Here is a 24381-nt window from a genome sequence, read left to right as displayed (position 1 = left end):
ACAATGCAGAGGAATAGCATGCCTGGTGCAGTGGCAACTCAGGTAATAATTGTGGAGTTCATGTAAGCCGTTTTATGGTGGCTGACATCAAACCCAGGAGTTAGTAATGGAGAGGTGTCAATAAGATCTCCCCATTACTGACCCCATAGGCAAATTCATTAATGACACAGTAAATTCCTTTAATTGAAATAAACAAAGTCCTTTATTACAAATGAACACTCCCTGACTAGAGATGGATGGACCCCTGTATGTTTGGGATGGCGAGTTCGGACAAATATTTTAAAAAAGTTTGAATTGCAGGGCCCGAACATCCATTGTCTGCTGCACTGTCATGTGCCTGACAGCATGGCAAACACTGCTTCTGATCGAGGAGTATTCATCAGCCAACACCTATGCTTCAAATAAATAAAATAAAAAGATGGAGTGGGTTCCACTGTATTTTGATAACCAGCCAGGCAAAACCCACAGTTGGGGGTTGTAAACCCTCATCTGTCAGCATTATTAAGGCTGGTTATAAAGAATAGAGGGCACCCCGCTCAAATTTTTTAAATTATTTAAATTAATAAATAATAAAAAAAAATGGTTTGGGGTCCTCCCCCATTTTTGACAACCAACCAAGCTGAAGCGGACATACAACCAAGCTGAAGCAGCTTGTATTCTCAGGCTAGCAAAGGGCCATGGACATTGGGGCCCCCAGCCTAAAAATAGCTGTCACCAGCCAACCAGAATAGGTTTAGCTTTTAGATGCACCAATTCTGGCTCTTTGCCTGGCTCCTCCCACTTGCCCTGCAGCTGTGGCAAGTTCATATTTGTGGGGTTGGTGTCACCTTTGCATTGGACATCTATTCACATTCCCAAGCAACTCAACAAGTTGACTTCTGAAATACCATATCACAGAGTTGCAAAATGTAAGAGTATGGATGCAGGGCTTGGTGCATGCACTATCCCATTGCATGGAGGATCAATAACTATACTGTCATGATCTCTGCGGGCAGAGATCATAGCAAGCCTATAGAGGGACAAGCTCTCGGAAGATGGAACTATACTGACCATGAACTAAGCCTGCCGCGCAACTAGAAATAGCCAGGTAGCATTTCCTATTTATTGCTAGATGCCCAGCTCTGGCCTAAGACCTAAATAGCTAGCAGAGGGAAATAAAAGACCTGGCTCACCTCTAGAGAAATATTCCAAAGAAGACAGTAGCCCCCCACATATAATGACGGTTGTCATGATCTCTGCAGGCAGAGATCATAGCAAGCCTATAGAGGGACAAGCTCTCGGAAGATGGAACTATACTGACCATGAACTAAGCCTGCCGCGCAACTAGAAATAGCCAGGTAGCATTTCCTATTTATTGCTAGATGCCCAGCTCTGGCCTAAGACCTAAATAGCTAGCAGAGGGAAATATAAGACCTGGCTCACCTCTAGAGAAATATTCCAAAGAAGACAGTAGCCCCCCACATATAATGACGGTGAGTTCAGATGAAACAACAAACGCAGCAGGAAAATAGTCTTAGCAAATTTGAGGTCCGCTTACTAGATAGCAGAAGACAGATAGTATACTTTCATGGTCAGCAGAAAAACACTAACAAAACACCATCCAGAGATTACCTTAAACTCTGGCATTAACTCATAACACCAGAGTAGCAATCCCTGATCAACGAGAGCTTTCCAGACACAGTAACAAAACTTCAGCTGTGAACTGGAACAAATAGGCAAAACAAAACATGGACAAAAGTCCAACTTATCTAGTAGTTGTCAGAAGCAGGAACAAGCACTGAGAGGCATCAGATAACATTGTTGACCGGCAAGAAACCACCAGAGAAATGAGCTTAAATAGCGACACCCACTACTGATGGAAACAGGTGAAACAGGAAAGAGGATGACAAGTCCAATTCCACAAGCGGCCACCGGGGGAGCCCAGAATCCAAATTCACAACAGTACCCCCCCCTCAAGGAGGGGGCACCGAACCCTCACCAGATCCACCAGGGCGACCAGGATGAGCCCTATGGAAGGCACGAACAAGATCAGAAGCATGAACATCAGATGCATTGACCCAAGAATTATCCTCCTGGCCGTAACCCTTCCAATTGACCAGATACTGGAGTCTCCGTCTGGAAACACGAGAGTCCAAAATTTTCTCCACAACGTACTCCAACTCACCCTCAACCAACACCGGAGCAGGAGGCTCAACTGAAGGTACAACAGGTACCTCATACCTGCGCAATAACGACCGATGAAAAACGTTATGAATGGAAAAGGACGCAGGGAGGTCCAAACGGAAAGAAACAGGATTAAGAATCTCCAATATTCTATAAGGGCCGATGAACCGAGGTTTAAACTTAGGAGAAGAGACCCTCATAGGGACAAAACGAGAAGACAACCACACCAAATCTCCAACACAAAGCCGAGAACCAACACGACGATGACGGTTGGCAAAACGCTGAGTCTTCTCCTGGGACAACTTCAAATTGTCCATAACCTGCCCCCAGATGTGATGCAATCTCTCCACCACCGCATCCACTCCAGGACAATCCGAGGATTCCACCTGACCGGAGGAAAATCGAGGGTGAAACCCCGAATTACAGAAAAACGGGGACACCAAGGTGGAAGAGCTGGCCCGATTATTGAGGGCGAACTCTGCCAATGGCAAAAAAGCAACCCAATCATCCTGGTCAGCAGAGACAAAACACCTCAGATATGTCTCCAGGGTCTGATTAGTCCGCTCGGTCTGGCCATTAGTCTGAGGGTGAAAAGCAGATGAAAAAGACAAATCTATGCCCATCCTAGCACAGAATGCCCGCCAAAATCTAGACACAAATTGGGTACCTCTGTCAGAAACAATATTCTCAGGAATACCGTGCAATCGGACAACATTCTGAAAAAACAGAGGAACCAACTCAGAAGAAGAAGGCAACTTGGGCAGAGGAACCAAATGGACCATTTTAGAGAAACGGTCACAGACCACCCAGATGACAGACATCTTCTGGGAAACAGGCAGATCTGAAATAAAATCCATCGAGATGTGTGTCCAAGGCCTCTTAGGAATAGGCAAGGGCAACAGCAGTCCGCTAGCCCGAGAACTACAAGACTTGGCCCGAGCACAAATGTCACATGACTGCACAAAGACTCGCACATCTCGTGACAGGGAAGGCCACCAGAAGGATCTTGCCACCAAATCCCTGGTACCAAAAATTCCGGGATGACCTGCCAATGCAGAAGAATGTACCTCAGAGATGACTCTACTGGTCCAATCATCCGGAACAAACAGTCTATCAGGCGGACAACGATCCGGTCTATCCGCCTGAAACTCTTGCAAGGACCGCCGCAGATCAGGAGAAACGGCCGACAAAATTACTCCCTCCCTAAGGATACCTGTGGGTTCAGCATTACCAGGAGAGTCCGGGTCAAAACTCCTAGAAAGGGCATCTGCCTTAACATTCTTAGAACCCGGTAGGTATGACACCACAAAATTAAAGCGAGAAAAAAATAAAGACCAGCGCGCCTGTCTAGGATTCAGGCGCCTGGCAGTCTCAAGATAAATCAAATTTTTGTGGTCAGTCAATACCACCACCCGATGCTTAGCCCCCTCTAGCCAATGGCGCCACTCCTCAAACGCCCACTTCATGGCCAAAAGCTCCCTATTCCCAACATCATAATTCCGCTCTGCGGGCGAAAATTTGCGAGAAAAGAAGGCACAAGGCCTAATGACGGAGCAGTCGGAACCTTTCTGCGACAACACTGCCCCAGCTCCGATCTCCGAAGCGTCAACCTCAACCTGAAAAGGCAGATTCACATCAGGCTGACGTAACACAGGGGCAGAGGCAAAACGGTGCTTAAGCTCCTGAAAGGCCTCTACAGCATGAGGGGACCAATTAGCAACATCAGCGCCATGTCTGGTCAAATCAGTCAGTGGTTTAACGACATCCGAAAAACCAGCAATAAATCGGCGGTAAAAGTTGGCAAAGCCCAAAAATCTCTGAAGACCCTTAAGAGAGGAGGGCTGAGTCCAGTCACAAATAGCTTGCACCTTGACGGGATCCATCTCAATGGAAGAGGGAGAAAAAATATACCCCAAAAAGGAAATTTTCTGGACCCCAAAAACGCACTTAGACCCCTTCACACATAAAGAATTAGACCGCAGAACCTGAAAAACTCTCCTGACCTGCTGGACATGAGAGTCCCAGTCATCAGAAAAAATCAGAATATCATCCAGATATATTATCATAAATTTATCCAGAAAATCGCGGAAAATATCATGCATAAAAGACTGGAAAACTGAAGGGGCATTAGAAAGACCAAAAGGCATGACCAAATACTCAAAGTGGCCCTCGGGCGTATTAAATGCGGTCTTCCACTCATCCCCCTGCCTGATCCGCACCAAATTATACGCCCCACGAAGATCAATTTTAGAGAACCACTTAGCACCCTCTATACGAGCAAACAAATCAGTAAGCAATGGCAATGGGTATTGGTACTTAACAGTGATCTTATTCAGAAGCCGATAATCAATACATGGTCTCAAAGAGCCGTCCTTTTTTGAGACAAAGAAAAACCCAGCTCCCAAGGGAGAAGAAGATGGACGAATATGTCCCTTTTCCAAAGACTCCTTTATATATTCCCGCATAGCAGCATGTTCCGGCACAGACAGATTAAACAAACGACCCTTTGGATATTTGCAACCCGGTATCAAATCTATGGCACAATCGCACTCACGGTGCGGAGGTAACGACCCAAGCTTGGGTTCGTCAAAGACGTCTTGATAATCTGAGAGGAACTCAGGGACTTCAGAGGGAATGGACGACGAAATAGAAACCAAAGGTAAGTCCCCATGAATACCCTTACATCCCCAGCTCAACACAGACATTGCTCTCCAGTCCAAGACTGGATTGTGAGACTGCAACCATGGCAATCCCAGCACCAAATCGTCATGTAAATTATACAGCACCAGGAAACGAATAATCTCCTGGTGATCCGGATTGATACGCATGGTTACTTGTGTCCAGTATTGTGGTTTATTATTAGCCAATGGGGTGGAATCAATCCCCTTCAGAGGAATAAGAGTCTCCAAAGGCTCTAAATCAAAACCACAACGATTGGCAAAGGACCAATCCATAAGACTCAGAGCGGCGCCAGAGTCAACATAGGCGTCCGTGGCAATGGATGACAAAGAGCAAATCAGGGTTACAGACAAAATAAACTTAGACTGAATGGTGCCAATGGAAACAGACTTATCAAGCTTCTTTGTACGCCTAGAGCATGCTGATATAACATGAGTAGAATCCCCACAATAGAAGCACAATCCATTCTTCCGTCTAAAATTCTGTCGCTCGCTCCTGGACAGAATTCTATCACACTGCATACTTTCTGGCGTCTTTTCCATAGACACCGCCAGATGGTGCACCGGTTTGCGCTCCCGCAGACGCCTATCAATCTGAATAGCCATTGTCATGGACTCATTCAGACCTGCAGGCACAGGGAACCCCACCATAACATCCTTAACGGCATCAGAGAGACCTTCTCTGAAAGTTGCCGCCAAGGCGCACTCATTCCACTGAGTAAGCACAGACCATTTACGGAATTTTTGGCAGTAAACCTCAGCTTCGTCTTGCCCCTGAGATAGTGCCATCAAAGTTTTTTCTGCCTGAAGTTCCAAATGAGGTTCCTCATAAAGCAAGCCCAAGGCCAGAAAAAACGCATCCACATCGCGCAACGCAGGATCCCCTGCTGGCAATGAGAAGGCCCAATCTTGAGGGTCACCCCTGAGCAAGGAAATCACAATCCTAACCTGCTGAGCAGGGTCTCCAGCTGAACGAGACTTCAGGGACAAATAAAGCTTACAATTATTTCGGAAATTCTGGAAGCTAGCTCTATTCCCTGTGAAGAACTCCGGCAAAGGAATTCTCGGCTCAGATACTGGAGCATGTACCACAAAATCTTGTAAATTTTGTACTTTCGTGATGAGATTATTCAAACCCGCAGTTACACTCTGAAGATCCATTATTGTCAGGTGCACACAGAGCCATACAGAGATTAGGAGGAGAGAGAGAAAAAAGACTGCAGCAAGGCAAACTGGAGGGAAAAAAAAAAAAAAAAAAAAAAAAACAATTCCAGCAGACTTCTTATAACTCTCCTTTCTCAACCTGGGTCTTTAACACTTTATGGCCGGTCAAACTGTCATGATCTCTGCAGGCAGAGATCATAGCAAGCCTATAGAGGGACAAGCTCTCGGAAGATGGAACTATACTGACCATGAACTAAGCCTGCCGCGCAACTAGAAATAGCCAGGTAGCATTTCCTATTTATTGCTAGATGCCCAGCTCTGGCCTAAGACCTAAATAGCTAGCAGAGGGAAATATAAGACCTGGCTCACCTCTAGAGAAATATTCCAAAGAAGACAGTAGCCCCCCACATATAATGACGGTGAGTTCAGATGAAACAACAAACGCAGCAGGAAAATAGTCTTAGCAAATTTGAGGTCCGCTTACTAGATAGCAGAAGACAGATAGTATACTTTCATGGTCAGCAGAAAAACACTAACAAAACACCATCCAGAGATTACCTTAAACTCTGGCATTAACTCATAACACCAGAGTAGCAATCCCTGATCAACGAGAGCTTTCCAGACACAGTAACAAAACTTCAGCTGTGAACTGGAACAAATAGGCAAAACAAAACATGGACAAAAGTCCAACTTATCTAGTAGTTGTCAGAAGCAGGAACAAGCACTGAGAGGCATCAGATAACATTGTTGACCGGCAAGAAACCACCAGAGAAATGAGCTTAAATAGCGACACCCACTACTGATGGAAACAGGTGAAACAGGAAAGAGGATGACAAGTCCAATTCCACAAGCGGCCACCGGGGGAGCCCAGAATCCAAATTCACAACAGACGGTGAGTTCAGATGAAACAACAAACGCAGCAGGAAAATAGTCTTAGCAAATTTGAGGTCCGCTTACTAGATAGCAGAAGACAGATAGTATACTTTCATGGTCAGCAGAAAAACACTAACAAAACACCATCCAGAGATTACCTTAAACTCTGGCATTAACTCATAACGCCAGAGTAGCAATCCCTGATCAACGAGAGCTTTCCAGACACAGTAACAAAACTTCAGCTGTGAACTGGAACAAATAGGCAAAAATCAAACATGGACAAAAGTCCAACTTATCTAGTAGTTGTCAGAAGCAGGAACAAGCACTGAGAGGCATCAGATAACATTGTTGACCGGCAAGAAACCACCAGAGAAATGAGCTTAAATAGCGACACCCACTACTGATGGAACCAGGTGAAACAGGAAAGAGGATGACAAGTCCAATTCCACAAGCGGCCACCGGGGGAGCCCAGAATCCAAATTCACAACAGTACCCCCCCCTCAAGGAGGGGGCACCGAACCCTCACCAGATCCACCAGGGCGACCAGGATGAGCCCTATGGAAGGCACGAACAAGATCAGAAGCATGAACATCAGATGCATTGACCCAAGAATTATCCTCCTGGCCGTAACCCTTCCAGTTGACCAGATACTGGAGTCTCCGTCTGGAAACACGAGAGTCCAAAATTTTCTCCACAACGTACTCCAACTCACCCTCAACCAACACCGGAGCAGGAGGCTCAACTGAAGGTACAACAGGTACCTCATACCTGCGCAATAACGACCGATGAAAAACGTTATGAATGGAAAAGGACGCAGGGAGGTCCAAACGGAAAGAAACAGGATTAAGAATCTCCAATATTCTATAAGGGCCGATGAACCGAGGTTTAAACTTAGGAGAAGAGACCCTCATAGGGACAAAACGAGAAGACAACCACACCAAATCTCCAACACAAAGCCGAGAACCAACACGACGATGACGGTTGGCAAAACGCTGAGTCTTCTCCTGGGACAACTTCAAATTGTCCATAACCTGCCCCCAGATGTGATGCAATCTCTCCACCACCGTATCCACTCCAGGACAATCCGAGGATTCCACCTGACCGGAGGAAAATCGAGGGTGAAACCCCGAATTACAGAAAAACGGGGACACCAAGGTGGAAGAGCTGGCCCGATTATTGAGGGCGAACTCTGCCAATGGCAAAAAAGCAACCCAATCATCCTGGTCAGCAGAGACAAAACACCTCAGATATGTCTCCAGGGTCTGATTAGTCCGCTCGGTCTGGCCATTAGTCTGAGGGTGAAAAGCAGATGAAAAAGACAAATCTATGCCCATCCTAGCACAGAATGCCCGCCAAAATCTAGACACAAATTGGGTACCTCTGTCAGAAACAATATTCTCAGGAATACCGTGCAATCGGACAACATTCTGAAAAAACAGAGGAACCAACTCAGAAGAAGAAGGCAACTTGGGCAGAGGAACCAAATGGACCATTTTAGAGAAACGGTCACAGACCACCCAGATGACAGACATCTTCTGGGAAACAGGCAGATCTGAAATAAAATCCATCGAGATGTGTGTCCAAGGCCTCTTAGGAATAGGCAAGGGCAACAGCAGTCCGCTAGCCCGAGAACTACAAGACTTGGCCCGAGCACAAATGTCACATGACTGCACAAAGACTCGCACATCTCGTGACAGGGAAGGCCACCAGAAGGATCTTGCCACCAAATCCCTGGTACCAAAAATTCCGGGATGACCTGCCAATGCAGAAGAATGTACCTCAGAGATGACTCTACTGGTCCAATCATCCGGAACAAACAGTCTATCAGGCGGACAACGATCCGGTCTATCCGCCTGAAACTCTTGCAAGGACCGCCGCAGATCAGGAGAAACGGCCGACAAAATTACTCCCTCCCTAAGGATACCTGTGGGTTCAGCATTACCAGGAGAGTCCGGGTCAAAACTCCTAGAAAGGGCATCTGCCTTAACATTCTTAGAACCCGGTAGGTATGACACCACAAAATTAAAGCGAGAAAAAAATAAAGACCAGCGCGCCTGTCTAGGATTCAGGCGCCTGGCAGTCTCAAGATAAATCAAATTTTTGTGGTCAGTCAATACCACCACCTGATGCTTAGCCCCCTCTAGCCAATGGCGCCACTCCTCAAACGCCCACTTCATGGCCAAAAGCTCCCTATTCCCAACATCATAATTCCGCTCTGCGGGCGAAAATTTGCGAGAAAAGAAAGCACAAGGCCTAATGACGGAGCAGTCGGAACCTTTCTGCGACAACACTGCCCCAGCTCCGATCTCCGAAGCGTCAACCTCAACCTGAAAAGGCAGATTCACATCAGGCTGACGTAACACAGGGGCAGAGGCAAAACGGTGCTTAAGCTCCTGAAAGGCCTCTACAGCATGAGGGGACCAATTAGCAACATCAGCGCCATGTCTGGTCAAATCAGTCAGTGGTTTAACGACATCCGAAAAACCAGCAATAAATCGGCGGTAAAAGTTGGCAAAGCCCAAAAATCTCTGAAGACCCTTAAGAGAGGAGGGCTGAGTCCAGTCACAAATAGCTTGCACCTTGACGGGATCCATCTCAATGGAAGAGGGAGAAAAAATATACCCCAAAAAGGAAATTTTCTGGACCCCAAAAACGCACTTAGACCCCTTCACACATAAAGAATTAGACCGCAGAACCTGAAAAACTCTCCTGACCTGCTGGACATGAGAGTCCCAGTCATCAGAAAAAATCAGAATATCATCCAGATATATTATCATAAATTTATCCAGAAAATCGCGGAAAATATCATGCATAAAAGACTGGAAAACTGAAGGGGCATTAGAAAGACCAAAAGGCATGACCAAATACTCAAAGTGGCCCTCGGGCGTATTAAATGCGGTCTTCCACTCATCCCCCTGCCTGATCCGCACCAAATTATACGCCCCACGAAGATCAATTTTGGAGAACCACTTAGCACCCTCTATACGAGCAAACAAATCAGTAAGCAATGGCAATGGGTATTGGTACTTAACAGTGATCTTATTCAGAAGCCGATAATCAATACATGGTCTCAAAGAGCCGTCCTTTTTTGAGACAAAGAAAAACCCAGCTCCCAAGGGAGAAGAAGATGGACGAATATGTCCCTTTTCCAAAGACTCCTTTATATATTCCCGCATAGCAGCATGTTCCGGCACAGACAGATTAAACAAACGACCCTTTGGATATTTGCAACCCGGTATCAAATCTATGGCACAATCGCACTCACGGTGCGGAGGTAACGACCCAAGCTTGGGTTCGTCAAAGACGTCTTGATAATCAGAGAGGAACTCAGGGACTTCAGAGGGAATGGACGACGAAATAGAAACCAAAGGTAAGTCCCCATGAATACCCTTACATCCCCAGCTCAACACAGACATTGCTCTCCAGTCCAAGACTGGATTGTGAGACTGCAACCATGGCAATCCCAGTACCAAATCGTCATGTAAATTATACAGCACCAGGAAACGAATAATCTCCTGGTGATCCGGATTGATACGCATGGTTACTTGTGTCCAGTATTGTGGTTTATTATTAGCCAATGGGGTGGAGTCAATCCCCTTCAGAGGAATAAGAGTCTCCAAAGGCTCTAAATCAAAACCACAACGATTGGCAAAGGACCAATCCATAAGACTCAGAGCGGCGCCAGAGTCAACATAGGCGTCCGTGGCAATGGATGACAAAGAGCAAATCAGGGTTACAGACAAAATAAACTTAGACTGAATGGTGCCAATGGAAACAGACTTATCAAGCTTCTTTGTACGCCTAGAGCATGCTGATATAACATGAGTAGAATCCCCACAATAGAAGCACAATCCATTCTTCCGTCTAAAATTCTGTCGCTCGCTCCTGGACAGAATTCTATCACACTGCATACTTTCTGGCGTCTTTTCCATAGACACCGCCAGATGGTGCACCGGTTTGCGCTCCCGCAGACGCCTATCAATCTGAATAGCCATTGTCATGGACTCATTCAGACCTGCAGGCACAGGGAACCCCACCATAACATCCTTAACGGCATCAGAGAGACCTTCTCTGAAAGTTGCCGCCAAGGCGCACTCATTCCACTGAGTAAGCACAGACCATTTACGGAATTTTTGGCAGTAAACCTCAGCTTCGTCTTGCCCCTGAGATAGTGCCATCAAAGTTTTTTCTGCCTGAAGTTCCAAATGAGGTTCCTCATAAAGCAAGCCCAAGGCCAGAAAAAACGCATCCACATCGCGCAACGCAGGATCCCCTGCTGGCAATGAGAAGGCCCAATCTTGAGGGTCACCCCTGAGCAAGGAAATCACAATCCTAACCTGCTGAGCAGGGTCTCCAGCTGAACGAGACTTCAGGGACAAATAAAGCTTACAATTATTTCGGAAATTCTGGAAGCTAGCTCTATTCCCTGTGAAGAACTCCGGCAAAGGAATTCTCGGCTCAGATACTGGAGCATGTACCACAAAATCTTGTAAATTTTGTACTTTCGTGATGAGATTATTCAAACCCGCAGTTACACTCTGAAGATCCATTATCGTCAGGTGCACACAGAGCAATACAGAGATTAGGAGGAGAGAGAGAAAAAAGACTGCAGCAAGGCAAACTGGAGGAAAAAAAAAAAAAAAAAAAAAAAAAAAATTCCAGCAGACTTCTAATAACTCTCCTTTCTCAACCTGGGTCTTTAACACTTTAGTGGCGTCCGGTCAAACTGTCATGATCTCTGCGGGCAGAGATCATAGCAAGCCTATAGAGGGACAAGCTCTCGGAAGATGGAACTATACTGACCATGAACTAAGCCTGCCGCGCAACTAGAAATAGCCAGGTAGCATTTCCTATTTATTGCTAGATGCCCAGCTCTGGCCTAAGACCTAAATAGCTAGCAGAGGGAAATAAAAGACCTGGCTCACCTCTAGAGAAATATTCCAAAGAAGACAGTAGCCCCCCACATATAATGACGGTGAGTTCAGATGAAACAACAAACGCAGCAGGAAAATAGTCTTAGCAAATTTGAGGTCCGCTTACTAGATAGCAGAAGACAGATAGTATACTTTCATGGTCAGCAGAAAAACACTAACAAAACACCATCCAGAGATTACCTTAAACTCTGGCATTAACTCATAACGCCAGAGTAGCAATCCCTGATCAACGAGAGCTTTCCAGACACAGTAACAAAACTTCAGCTGTGAACTGGAACAAATAGGCAAAAATCAAACATGGACAAAAGTCCAACTTATCTAGTAGTTGTCAGAAGCAGGAACAAGCACTGAGAGGCATCAGATAACATTGTTGACCGGCAAGAAACCACCAGAGAAATGAGCTTAAATAGCGACACCCACTACTGATGGAACCAGGTGAAACAGGAAAGAGGATGACAAGTCCAATTCCACAAGCGGCCACCGGGGGAGCCCAGAATCCAAATTCACAACACTATACTATATACAGTGGTGTGAAAAAGTGTTTGACCCTTCCTGATTTCCTATTCTTTTGCTTTTTTATCACACTTAAATGTTTGAGATCACCAAATCAATATTATACAAAGATAACACAAGTGAACACAAAATGTGGTTTTTAAATGAAGGTCTTTATCATTAAGGGAAAAATAAATCCAAACCAACAGGGCTTTGTGTGGAAAAGTGATTGCCACTTAAACATAATAACTGATTGGGCCACCCTTAGCAGCAACAAATGCAAACATTTGCGATAACTGCCAATGAGACTTTTAGAATGATCTAGAGGAAATTTGGCCCACTCATCTTTGCAGAATTTTTGTAATTCAGCCACATTGGAGGATTTCCAAGCATTAATTGCCTTTTTAAGGTCATGCCACAGCATTTCAATCGGATTAAGGTCAGGACTTTTCCTGCGCCACTCCAAAGTCTAAATTTTGTTTTTCATGAACATTCTCCTTCAGGATTTTTTGGTAGACAGCAGAATTCATGGTTCCATTTACCACAAGAAGTCTTCAAGATCCTAAAGCAGCAAAACAGCCCCAGACCACCACCATATGTTATTGTTGGTATGATGTTATGCAAGATGTAATGGGACTTAGACCTTTCAAAATATTCAAATTTCTCACATCAGTCCACAGAGTATTCACCCAAAAGTCTTGGGGATAATCAAAATATTTTCTAGCAAAACCGATATGATCATTTATGTTCTTATTGCTCAGTGGCTTTCACCTTGGAACCCTGCCATGCAGGCCATTTTTGTCTAGTCTTTTTCTTATGGTGAAGTCATGAATACTGACCCTAACTGAGGCAAGTGAGGCCTGCAGTTTTTTGATTGTTGTGGGGTCTTTTGTGACCTCTTGGATGAGTCATCACTGCACTCTTGAGGTAATTTTGGTGAGCTGGCCACTCCTTGTGAAGGTTCACTACAGTTGTATGTTTGTGATGTTTGTGGATAATGGGTCTGACTGTGGTTTGCTGGAGTCCCAAAGCTTTAGAAATAGCTATGTAACCTTTTGCAGACTGATAGATATCAACTACTTTGTTTCTCATTTGTTCCACAATTTCTTTGGATCTAGACATGATGTCTAGCCTTTGAGGAGCTTTTTGGTGTACTTCATTTTATCAGGCATGCCCTATTTAAGTGATTTTGATTTATTGATTGAAAATAGTTGTTGCTGTAATCAAGTCTTGGTGTGGCTAGGGAATTTGAATTCAGCTTCCGAAAGATGTGATAAACCAATAATAATTTATGTTTTAAAGAGGGGGAGCAATCACTTTTTCACACAGGGCCCTGTAGTTTTGGATTTCTTTATTCCCTAATAATAAGGACCTTCATTTAACCCCTTAAGCCCCGAGGGTGGTTTGCACGTTAATGACCAGGCCAATTTTTACAATTCTGACCACTGTCCCTTTATGAGGTTATAACTCTAGAACGCTTCAACGGATCTTGGCGATTCTGACATTGTTTTCTCGTGACATATTGTACTTCATGTTAGTGGTAAAATTTCTTCGATATAACTTGCGTTTATTTGTGAAAAAAACGAATATTTGGCGAAAATTTTGAAAATATCGCAATTTTCCAACTTTGAATTTTTATGCCCTTAAATCACAGACATATGTCACACAAAATACTTAATAAATAACATTTCCCTCATGTCTACTTTACATCAGCACAATTTTGGAACCAAAATTTTTTTTTGTGACGGAGTTATAAGGGTTAAAAGTTGACCAGCAATTTCTCATTTTTACAACACCATTTTTTTTTAGGGACCACATCTCATTTGAAGTCATTTTGACGGGTCTATATGATAGAAAATACCCAAGTGTGACACCATTCTAAAAACTGCACCCCTCAAGGTACTCAAAACCACTTTCAAGAAGTTTATTAACCCTTCAGGTGTTTCACAGGAATTTTTGGAATGTTTAAATAAAAATGAACATTTAACTTTTTTTCACACAAAATTTATTTCAGCTCCAATTTGTTTTATTTTACCAAGGGTAACAGGAGAAAATAGACCCCAAAAGTTGTTGTACAATTTGTCCTGAGTACGCTGATACCCCATATGTGGGGGTAAACCACAGTTTGGGCGCATGGCAGAGCTTGGAAGCAAAGGAGCGCCATTTGACTTTTCAATGCAAAATTGACTGGAATTGAGATGGGACGCCATGTTGCATTTGGAGAGCCCCTGATGTGCCTAAACATTGAAACCCCTAACAAGTGACACCATTTTGGAAAGTAGACCCCCTAAGGAACTTATCTAGATGTGTGGTGAGCACTTTGACCCAACAAGTGCTTTACAGAAGTTTATAATGCAGAGCCGTAAAAATAAAAAATCATATTTTTTCACAAAAATGATCTTTTCACCCCCAATTTTTTATTTTCCCAAGGGTGAGAGAAGAAATTGGACCCCAAAAATTGTTGTGCAATTTGTCCTGAGTACGCTGATACCCCATATGTGGGTGTAAACCATTGTTTGGGCGCAGGGCAGAGCTTGGAAGCAAAGGAGCGCCATTTGACTTTTCAATGCAAAATTGACTGGAATTGAGATGGGACGCCATGTTGCATTTGGAGAGCCCCTGATGTGCCTAAACATTGAAACCCCTAACAAGTGACACCATTTTGGAAAGTAGACCCCCTAAGGAACTTATCTAGATGTGTGGTGAGCACTTTGACCCAACAAGTGCTTTACAGAAGTTTATAATGCAGAGCCGTAAAAATAAAAAATCATATTTTTTCACAAAAATGATCTTTTCACCCCCATTTTTTTATTTCCCCAAGGGTAAGAGAAGAAATTAGACCACAAAAGTTGTTGTGCAATTTGTCCTGAGTACGACGATACCCCATATGTGGGTGTAAACCATTGTTTGGGCGCATAGCAGAGCTCAGAAGGGAAGAAGCGCTATTTTACTTTTCAATGCAAAATTGACTGGAATTAAGATGGGATGCCATGTTGCGTTTGGAGAGCCCCTGATGTGCCTAAACATTAAACCCCCCCACAAGTGACACCATTTTGGAAAGTAGACCCCCTAAGGAACTTATCTAGATGTGTTTTGAGAGCTTTGAACCCCCAAGTGTTTCACTACAGTTTATAACGCAGAGCCGTGAAAATAATTTTTTTTTTTTTTTCACAAAAATGAAATTTAGCCCCCAGTTTTGTATTTTCACAAGGGTATCAGGATAAATTGGACCCTAAAAGTTGTTGTCCAATTTGTCCTGAGTACGCTGATACCCCCTATGTGGGGGGGAACCACTGTTTGGGCGCATGACAGAGCTCGGAAGGGAAGGAGCGCCATTTGGAATGCAGACTTAAATGGATTGGTCTGCAGGCGTCACGTTGCATTTGCAGAGCCCCTGATGTAGCCAAATAGTACAAACCCCCCACAAGTGACCCCATATTGGAAACTAGACCCCCCAAGGAACTTATCTAGATGTGTTGTGAGAACTTTGAACCCCCAAGTGTTTCACTACAGTTTATAACGCAGAGCCGTGAAAATAAAAATTATTTTTTTTTCACAAAAATGATTTTTTAGCCCCCAGTTTTGTATTTTCACAAGGGTATCAGGATAAATTGGACCCTAAAAGTTGTTGTCCAATTTGTCCTGAGTACGCTGATACCCCCTATGTGGGGGGGAACCACTGTTTGGGCGCATGACAGAGCTCGGAAGGGAAGGAGCGCCATTTGGAATGCAGACTTAAATGGATTGGTCTGCAGGCGTCACGTTGCATTTGCAGAGCCCCTGATGTACCCAAACAGTACAAACCCCCCACAAATGACCCCATATTGGAAACTAGACCCCCCAAGGAACTTATCTAGATGTGTTGTGAGAACTTTGAACCCCCAAGTGTTTCATTACAGTTTATAACGCAGAGCCGTGAAAATAAAAATTATTTTTTTTTTCACAAAAATGATTTTTTAGCCCCCAGTTTTGTATTTTCACAAGGGTATCAGGATAAATTGGACCCTAAAAGTTGTTGTCCAATTTGTCCTGAGTACGCTGATACCCCCTATGTGGGGGGGAACCACTGTTTGGGCGCATGACAGAGCTCGGAAGGGAAGGAGCGCCATTTGGAATGCAGACTTAAATGGATTGGTCTGCAGGCGTCACGTTGCATTTGCAGAGCCCCTGATGTACCCAAACAGTACAAACCCCCCACAAGTGACCCCATATTGGAAACTAGACCCCCCAAGGAACTTATCTAGATGTGTTGTGAGAACTTTGAACCCCCAAGTGTTTCATTACAGTTTATAACGCAGAGCCGTGAAAATAAAAATTATTTTTTTTTTCACAAAAATGATTTTTTAGCCCCCAGTTTTGTATTTTCACAAGGGTATCAGGATAAATTGGACCCTAAAAGTTGTTGTCCAATTTGTCCTGAGTACGCTGATACCCCCTATGTGGGGGGGAACCACTGTTTGGGCGCATGACAGAGCTCGGAAGGGAAGGAGCGCCATTTGGAATGCAGACTTAAATGGATTGGTCTGCAGGCGTCACGTTGCATTTGCAGAGCCCCTGATGTACCCAAACAGTACAAACCCCCCACAAGTGACCCCATATTGGAAACTAGACCCCCCAAGGAACTTATCTAGATGTGTTGTGAGAACTTTGAACCCCCAAGTGTTTCATTACAGTTTATAACGCAGAGCCGTGAAAATAAAAATTATTATTTTTTTCACAAAAATGATTTTTTAGCCCCCAGTTTTGTATTTTCACAAGGGTATCAGGATAAATTGGACCCTAAAAGTTGTTGTCCAATTTGTCCTGAGTACGCTGATACCCCCTATGTGGGGGGGGAACCACTGTTTGGGTGCATGACAGAGCTCGGAAGGGAAGGAGCGCCATTTGGAATGCAGACTTAAATGGATTGGTCTGCAGGCGTCACGTTGCATTTGCAGAGCCCCTGATGTACCCAAATAGTACAAACCCCCCACAAGTGACCCCATATTGGAAACTAGACCTCCCAAGGAACTTATCTAGATGTGTTGTGAGAACTTTGAACCCCCAAGTGTTTCACTACAGTTTACAACGCAGAGCCGTGAAAATAAAACATATTTTTTTCCCACAAAAATGATTTTTAGCCCCCCAAATTTTTATTTTCCCAAGGATAACAAGAGAACTTGGACCCCAGAAGTTGTTGTTCAATTTGTCCCTAGTACGCTGATACCCCATATGTTGGGGTAAACCCCTTTTTGGACGCACGGGAGAGCTCGGAAGGGAAGGAGCACTGTTTTACTTTTTCAACGCAGAATTGGCTGGAATTGAGATTGGACGCCATGTCGCATTTGGAGAGCCCCTGATGTGCCTGAACAGTGGAAAGTCCCCAATTCTACCTGAAACCCTACCCCTAACCTCACCCCTAACCGTTTACTGAACATTTTCTGACAGTCATAAGTGCCACGTATATAAGTGCCACGTATATAAGTGCCACGTATATAAGTGCCACGTATATAAGTGCCACGTATGTAAGTGCCACGTATGTAAGTGCCACGTATGTAAGTGCCACGTATGTAAGTGCCACGTATGTAAGTGCCACGTATGTAAGTGCCACGTATATAAGTGCCACGTATATAAGTGCCACGTATATAAGTGCCACGTATATAAGTGCCACGTATATAAGTGCCACGTATATAAGTGCCACGTATATAAGTGCCACGTATTTAAGTGCCACGTATTTCAGTGCCACGATATTTCAGTGCCACGATATTTCAGTGCCACGTATTTCAGTGCCACGTATTTCAGGCACTGAAAAATACGTGGCACTTAAATACGTGGCACTTAAATACGTGGCACTTAAATACGTGGCACTTAAATACGTGGCACTTAAATACGTGGCACTTAAATACGTGGCACTTAAATACGTGGCACTTAAATACGTGGCACTTATATACGTGGCACTTATATACGTGGCCACTGAAATATCGTGGCACTTATATACGTATATACGTATATAAACGTATATTTCAGTGCCACGTATATAAGTGCCACGTATATAAGTGCCACGTATATAAGTGCCACGTATATAAGTGCCACGTATATAAGTGCCACGTATATAAGTGCCACGTATATAAGTGCCACGTATTTAAGTGCCACGTATTTCAGTGCCACGATATTTCAGTGCCACGATATTTCAGTGCCACGTATTTCAGTGCCACGTATTTCAGGCACTGAAAAATACGTGGCACTTAAATACGTGGCACTTAAATACGTGGCACTTAAATATGTGGCACTTAAATACGTGGCACTTAAATACGTGGCACTTAAATACGTGGCACTTAAATACGTGGCACTTAAATACGTGGCACTTAAATACGTGGCACTTAAATACGTGGCACTTAAATACGTGGCACTTATATACGTGGCCACTGAAATATCGTGGCACTTATATACGTATATACGTATATAAACGTATATTTCAGTGCCACGTATTTCAGTGCCACGTATTTCAGGTTAGGGGTAGGGTTAGGGTTTTTTGTTTTTTTCTTGTTTTCTTGTGTTTTTCTATAAAAACGCATGCGTTTTACCGCGTTTACATGCATTTTTTTCACACATGCGGTTTTTTAAAAAAACGCATGCAGATAAAAACGCAAGTGTGAAACCAGACTAAAAGACGCTTTTTATAGCAAAAAAGTTTTTGCATCTCCACATTTTGAGACCTATAATTTTTCCACATTTTGGTGCACAGAGTCATGTGAGGTCTTGTTTTTTGCGGGACGAGTTGACGTTTTTATTGGTAACATTTTCGGACACGTGACCATTTTTTATCACTTTTTATTCCGATTTTTGTGAGGCAGAATAACCAAAAACCAGCTATTCATGAATTTCTTTTGGGAGAGGCGTTTATACCGTTCTGCGCTTGGTAAAATTGATAAAGCAGTTTTATTCGTCGGGTCAGTACGATTACAGCGATACCTCATTTATATCATTTTTTTATGTTTTGACGCTTTTATACGATAAAAACTATTTTATAGAAAAAATAATTATTTTGGCATCGCTTTATTCTCAGGACTATAACTTTTTTATTTTTTTGCTGATGATGCTGTATGGCGGCTCGTTTTTTGCGGGACAAGATGACGTTTTCAGCGGTAACATGGTTATTTATATCCGTCTTTTTGATCGCGTGTTATTCCACTTTTTGTTCGGCGGTATGGTAATAAAGCGTTGTTTTTTGCCTCGTTTTTTTTTTTTTTTTCTTACGGTGTTTACTGAAGGGGTTAACTAGTGGGCCAGTTTTATAGGTTGGGTCGTTACGGACGCGGCGATACTAAATATGTGTACTTTTATTGTTTTTGTTTGTTTTTTTTAGATAAAGAAATGTATTTATGGGAATAATATTTTTTTTTTTTATTATTATTTATTTAGGAATTTTTTTTTTTTTTTTTTACACATGTGGAAATTTTTTTTTTTACTTTTTTACTTTGTCCCAGGGGGGGACATTACAGATCGCTGATCTCACAGTGTGCACAGCACTCTGTGAGATCTCCGATCTCACTTACAGCCGTGCAGGCTGCAGCTTTCATCTGCAGCCTGCTCCGACCCGGAAGTGCTCCCTGCAGGACCCGGATACAGCCCCTCGGCCATTTTGGATCCGGGGCCTGCAGGGAGAAGACGTTCGGTACGAGGTGAGTACATCACCTTGTACCGATCGTCTCAGGGAAGCACGCAGGGAGCCCCCTCCCTGCGCGATGCTTCCCTGTACCGCCGGTACACCGCGATCATGTTTGATCGCGGTGTGCCGGGGGTTAATGTGCCGGGGGCGGTCCGTGACCGCTCCTGGCACATAGTGCCGGATGTCAGCTGCGATATGCAGCCGACACCCGGCCGCGATCGGCCGCGCTCCCCCCGTGAGCGCGGCCGATCGCGTATGACGTACTATACCGTCACCGGGAATTAAGGCCCACCCCACCTCGACGGTATAGTACGTCATACGGGATTAAGGGGTTAAAAACTGTATTTTGTGATTACTTGTGTTATCGCTGTCTAATATTTAAATTTGTTTGGTGAGCTGAAACATTTAAGTGTGACAAACATGCTAAAGAATAGGAAATCAGGAAGGGGGCATACAGTTTTTCACAGCACGGTATATTGAATATCTCATACACAACACACAGTCATTTGTAACCAATGCTACATAGGAACTGTGAGTACACAAGGTAGTAGAGATGTGTAAATTAATTTGAAAATTAGTTATAAATTCCCTTCCAAAATTTGGATTATCCAGAATCAACATTTCCTGAGATTTGATTTGCATGAAACCATTTATTCCTTTTTTGAATAACAAAATGTTTAATGAATTGTTAAATTCTATCACTGCAAGTGTCATGCAGAGAATATATAGACTCCCAAATCAGGAATATTGTGTTTATTGTAGCCACATTTTTGCAAATTGTTTTATGAAAAAGTGATTAAAAAATGTTATTACTGTGTAAAGCATCATGTGTCTAATGAGACACACTATATTATCTTTTTTTATCTTCACTCTTGTATTACATTACCAAACTACTGTGATGTTAAGTTAATTTCATCCTCCTTGTATTCATGCTCATAGTATAGTAATAAGGATCAATTCATTGTATGTTCATTTTAATTGCGTTTTGATGGTGGGCATTATAAAAATGTGCGATTTACTTTGATTTCTTGTCTTGCAGATTAAAACAAGAATAGAAAAAAGAATGAAGTTGGACTGACAGAGCTGGACAGAGTAACATTTGGACATTACCAATAGTTTTCCCATCATGTAGCTTGGCTAATCCATGAGCAAAAAGGATATGTATAAAAAAATTATCTTTTTAATTGTAACATATGCACTTGGGGCTTCTTAGTATAATTAATGGAAATGTATTCATATACATAAGTATTTCTGTATAGGCAGAGTTCTTATATAATAATACTGTAACTAATTATCTTTATAGATAGAAAATGTGCTTGAGCTATTAACAAGTAAATCCAACTTGTTGGAAATGTAATTGAATATTAAAAGGGATTTAATAATCTAAAATAATTGGCTAATTAAAGTAAGATTTGTCAGGTCTCTTTTTGAGGATGTGAACATACAGTAAATACTTCATAACATAATGCGTTTTACTGTAATTATAGAATGCTGTATCCAGTAAAAAGTAAAAGATGACAATATTTATATTTTTTGACTAAAATACAAAGGAAATTGTGATCCTTAACTTTAGGTCTTTTAGAGATCATTTCATCTTCAACTTGCTTTAACTATAACAATAACAGTAAGTTTGACCAGGGGTGCCCAAACTTTCATGCCACTGTACAAGGACGCAAATAAGATCAGCTAATTAAATATCCCAATAATCCTAATGCAACACTTTGAATCATATAAAAATATAAACATATGTAAAGGCTTTGAGACAGACACAAATTGTATTTTTTTATTTTATTTTTTTGATTAGTGTGTCTAAAATAATATTAATAAGCATTAATATTAATATTTGATGATGACTATATTTCTTCATACATCACTTGTAAAAACGCCATATTACCTACTGAGTATTATCCTTCCTTTTATACGCATATCTGCAAAAAATATTGGTAGACAACAAAATATAGTACAAGTAGGATAGAACCTTTCGTTTCACACCAATGTTGAAATGGAAGTTCTAGTTTGCCTCCTTCTAAATTTGACTTCCCTTTTTTTTCCCCCCACAGTTTTAATATGGGCTATATTGTCAAGATTTAACAAATATAATAATGTATGCTAATTGTGATGATTGTTCATGCAATGTGCTTATTGATGATTGTTATGTTTTCATTAAATAGACTTTTTTGTTTGTTCTTACCTGGGTAAATCTCTTATAATGCTATACCGGAAAAGTTGTATGAAATATTATTTTACGACTTTCCCATTTTCATAAACAGATCTCGTCATAATCCATTTGTTACCCATCTAAACAAAGCTCATTCTAGTTGGTGGAACTGTTTTTCAGTTGTAGAAATCTGCAATTTGTAAATGTAGGCTAAGCCTTTGCATGAGGATGAGATCACACATGAAGTTTTGGCACAATACATGAACCAAAGACAGGAGTATGAACAGAGAAAAACCTGCATCAAAAACTGTCAAATAACCTGCTACAAAACTGCATTTGGAATTTCAACTTCATAGTAATCATCCCTTTATGATTTACTCCTGGATTAAGCTACAAAATACTACAAAATCTGCGTTACTCAGAAGACCCTTCAAAAGTTCACGTTGCGTAGCCCACTACATCTATATAATGTGACTGCATTACAAGCTCCCAGATTTCAGGGTGAACACAGCCTAGAATTGATTTGCTGTCATTTAGAACTAGAAGTTCTGCATTGCTCAGTGCTCCATACTCATGTATGTTAGCCATATTGTGTGAATTGTGAATTAAATGTTCCTGTTCCCTTGCGTGTCTCGATGACTGTACATTTTTAAATACAGTGTTATTCTTAACAGTCTATCATCTATGTTGTTGCAATAGACAACCAAACAACTTCGTAGCTATTATTTCCTACCAGTATTACATAATTTGACATTTCCTACAGAATTACCAATTTATCTCATCATTTAGTAGCTTCTTGAGATAAGCTGTTTAGGTAATATTTCTGACCTGATATTTCATAGATAAAGGAGTTGTTACTGTGCATTTTTATCAGCTCCATACAGTTGCCATAGCACCTTGATGCATGAATGCTTCATTGAATAAGTCTACCACTATACTTCTATAATGTCAGATCCTCTACCATTAGGAGTCACTTAAAATAGCCAAATGGCTTCAGTACTGACATATCCTCACAATGTACAGAAGAAATAGAGCCAATAATATTCTATTGTCCCTATTTTACTACTGTGCTACGCTGCAATAGGCACATATGATTCTTTATGTTTTTTTGCTCTTGCCTTGGCCTTCATATTGAGAATTGAAATTTTCAGTGGTAAAATTAAAGAGGACCCATCAGGTTTACTGACATATCTGTTTTATTTAAAACATATTCCCCATAAAATAACAAATCTGCACTGATCGAGTATTGTTAAATTGTATAAAGACACACTCCTAATTAGAAACTTCTAGCTGTCAATTTCTAAATTTAAGTAGTAATGGTGGACGAACTGCACAACAAAAGATGCTGAAGAACTGTTATTTCATGAGAAATATAAGTATTTTCTATAACAGACACGTCATGAGTGAGACACATCCTTTTGATCCTGTCACATCCAAAGTATGAATGTGATTAATTCACGTCTATATGATGGTTTAAAAATTACAAGATGTTCGTGAGGCTGGACTTTATCTGTAACTAATCATAATTCATCTCAACCAAGCATTGAATACCTTCACTTTCATGTAGGAAAGATTAAAAGGCCTTCATTGACGGCTTAAATTGAACTGATATTGTTCAAAGATTGTTCCTGTGGGTCTTTCTAGATATTGAACTGACTCTACATATTGGCTGCACAAATGTTATGGATTTTTCTTTTGATTTCACTTTGGAAATCCCACAAGTTTACCATCTCTCTAGCTAAATTGCAAAGGATGAAATCCACAGTAAAAATCAGCAGAACATGGTTACAATGAACAGCGCAGGCTCAGGATGTCAAATTAAGAGATCGTGTGTCTATATATATGCATATACAGTGGGGCAAAAAAGTATTTAGTCAGTCAGCAATAGTGCAAGTTCCACCATTTAAAAAGATGAGAGGCATCTGTAATTTACATCATAGGTAGACCTCAACTATGGGAGACAAACTGAGAAAAAAAAATCCAGAAAATCACATTTTCTGTTTTTTTATCATTTTATTTGCATATTATGGTGGAAAATAAGTATTTGGTCAGAAAAAAACAATCAAGATTTCTGGCTCTCACAGACCTGTAACTTCTTCTTTAAGAGTCCCCTCTTTCCTCCACTCATTACCTGTAGTAATGGCACCTGTTTAAAATTGTTATCAGTATAAAAAGACACCTGTGGTGCACACCCTCAAACAGTCTGACTCCAAACTCCACTATGGTGAAGACCAAAGAGCTGTCAAAGGACACCAGAAACAAAATTGTAGC

At 42.1% G+C, this 24381-nt stretch overlaps 1 protein-coding gene across 2 annotated transcripts in view; it reads left to right on the top strand.

Annotated features, from left to right (window-relative positions):
* MLIP (muscular LMNA interacting protein) overlaps positions 1 to 22142 on the top strand; it is a 388135-nt gene extending 365993 nt beyond the window's left edge. For both annotated transcript variants that reach the window (XM_077290019.1, XM_077290018.1), the window contains one exon: positions 20992 to 22142. The gene's annotated coding sequence lies outside the window, so the exon portion shown is untranslated. The remainder of the gene's footprint in view (positions 1 to 20991) is intronic.
* Positions 22143 to 24381: the final 2239 nt, after the last annotated feature.

This window comes from Ranitomeya variabilis, chromosome 2 (genome assembly GCF_051348905.1).
Source record: "Ranitomeya variabilis isolate aRanVar5 chromosome 2, aRanVar5.hap1, whole genome shotgun sequence".
NCBI lineage: Eukaryota > Metazoa > Chordata > Amphibia > Anura > Dendrobatidae > Ranitomeya > Ranitomeya variabilis.
The sequence above is the reverse complement of the archived record's forward strand: the minus strand, read 5'-3'. Positions and strand labels throughout refer to the sequence as shown.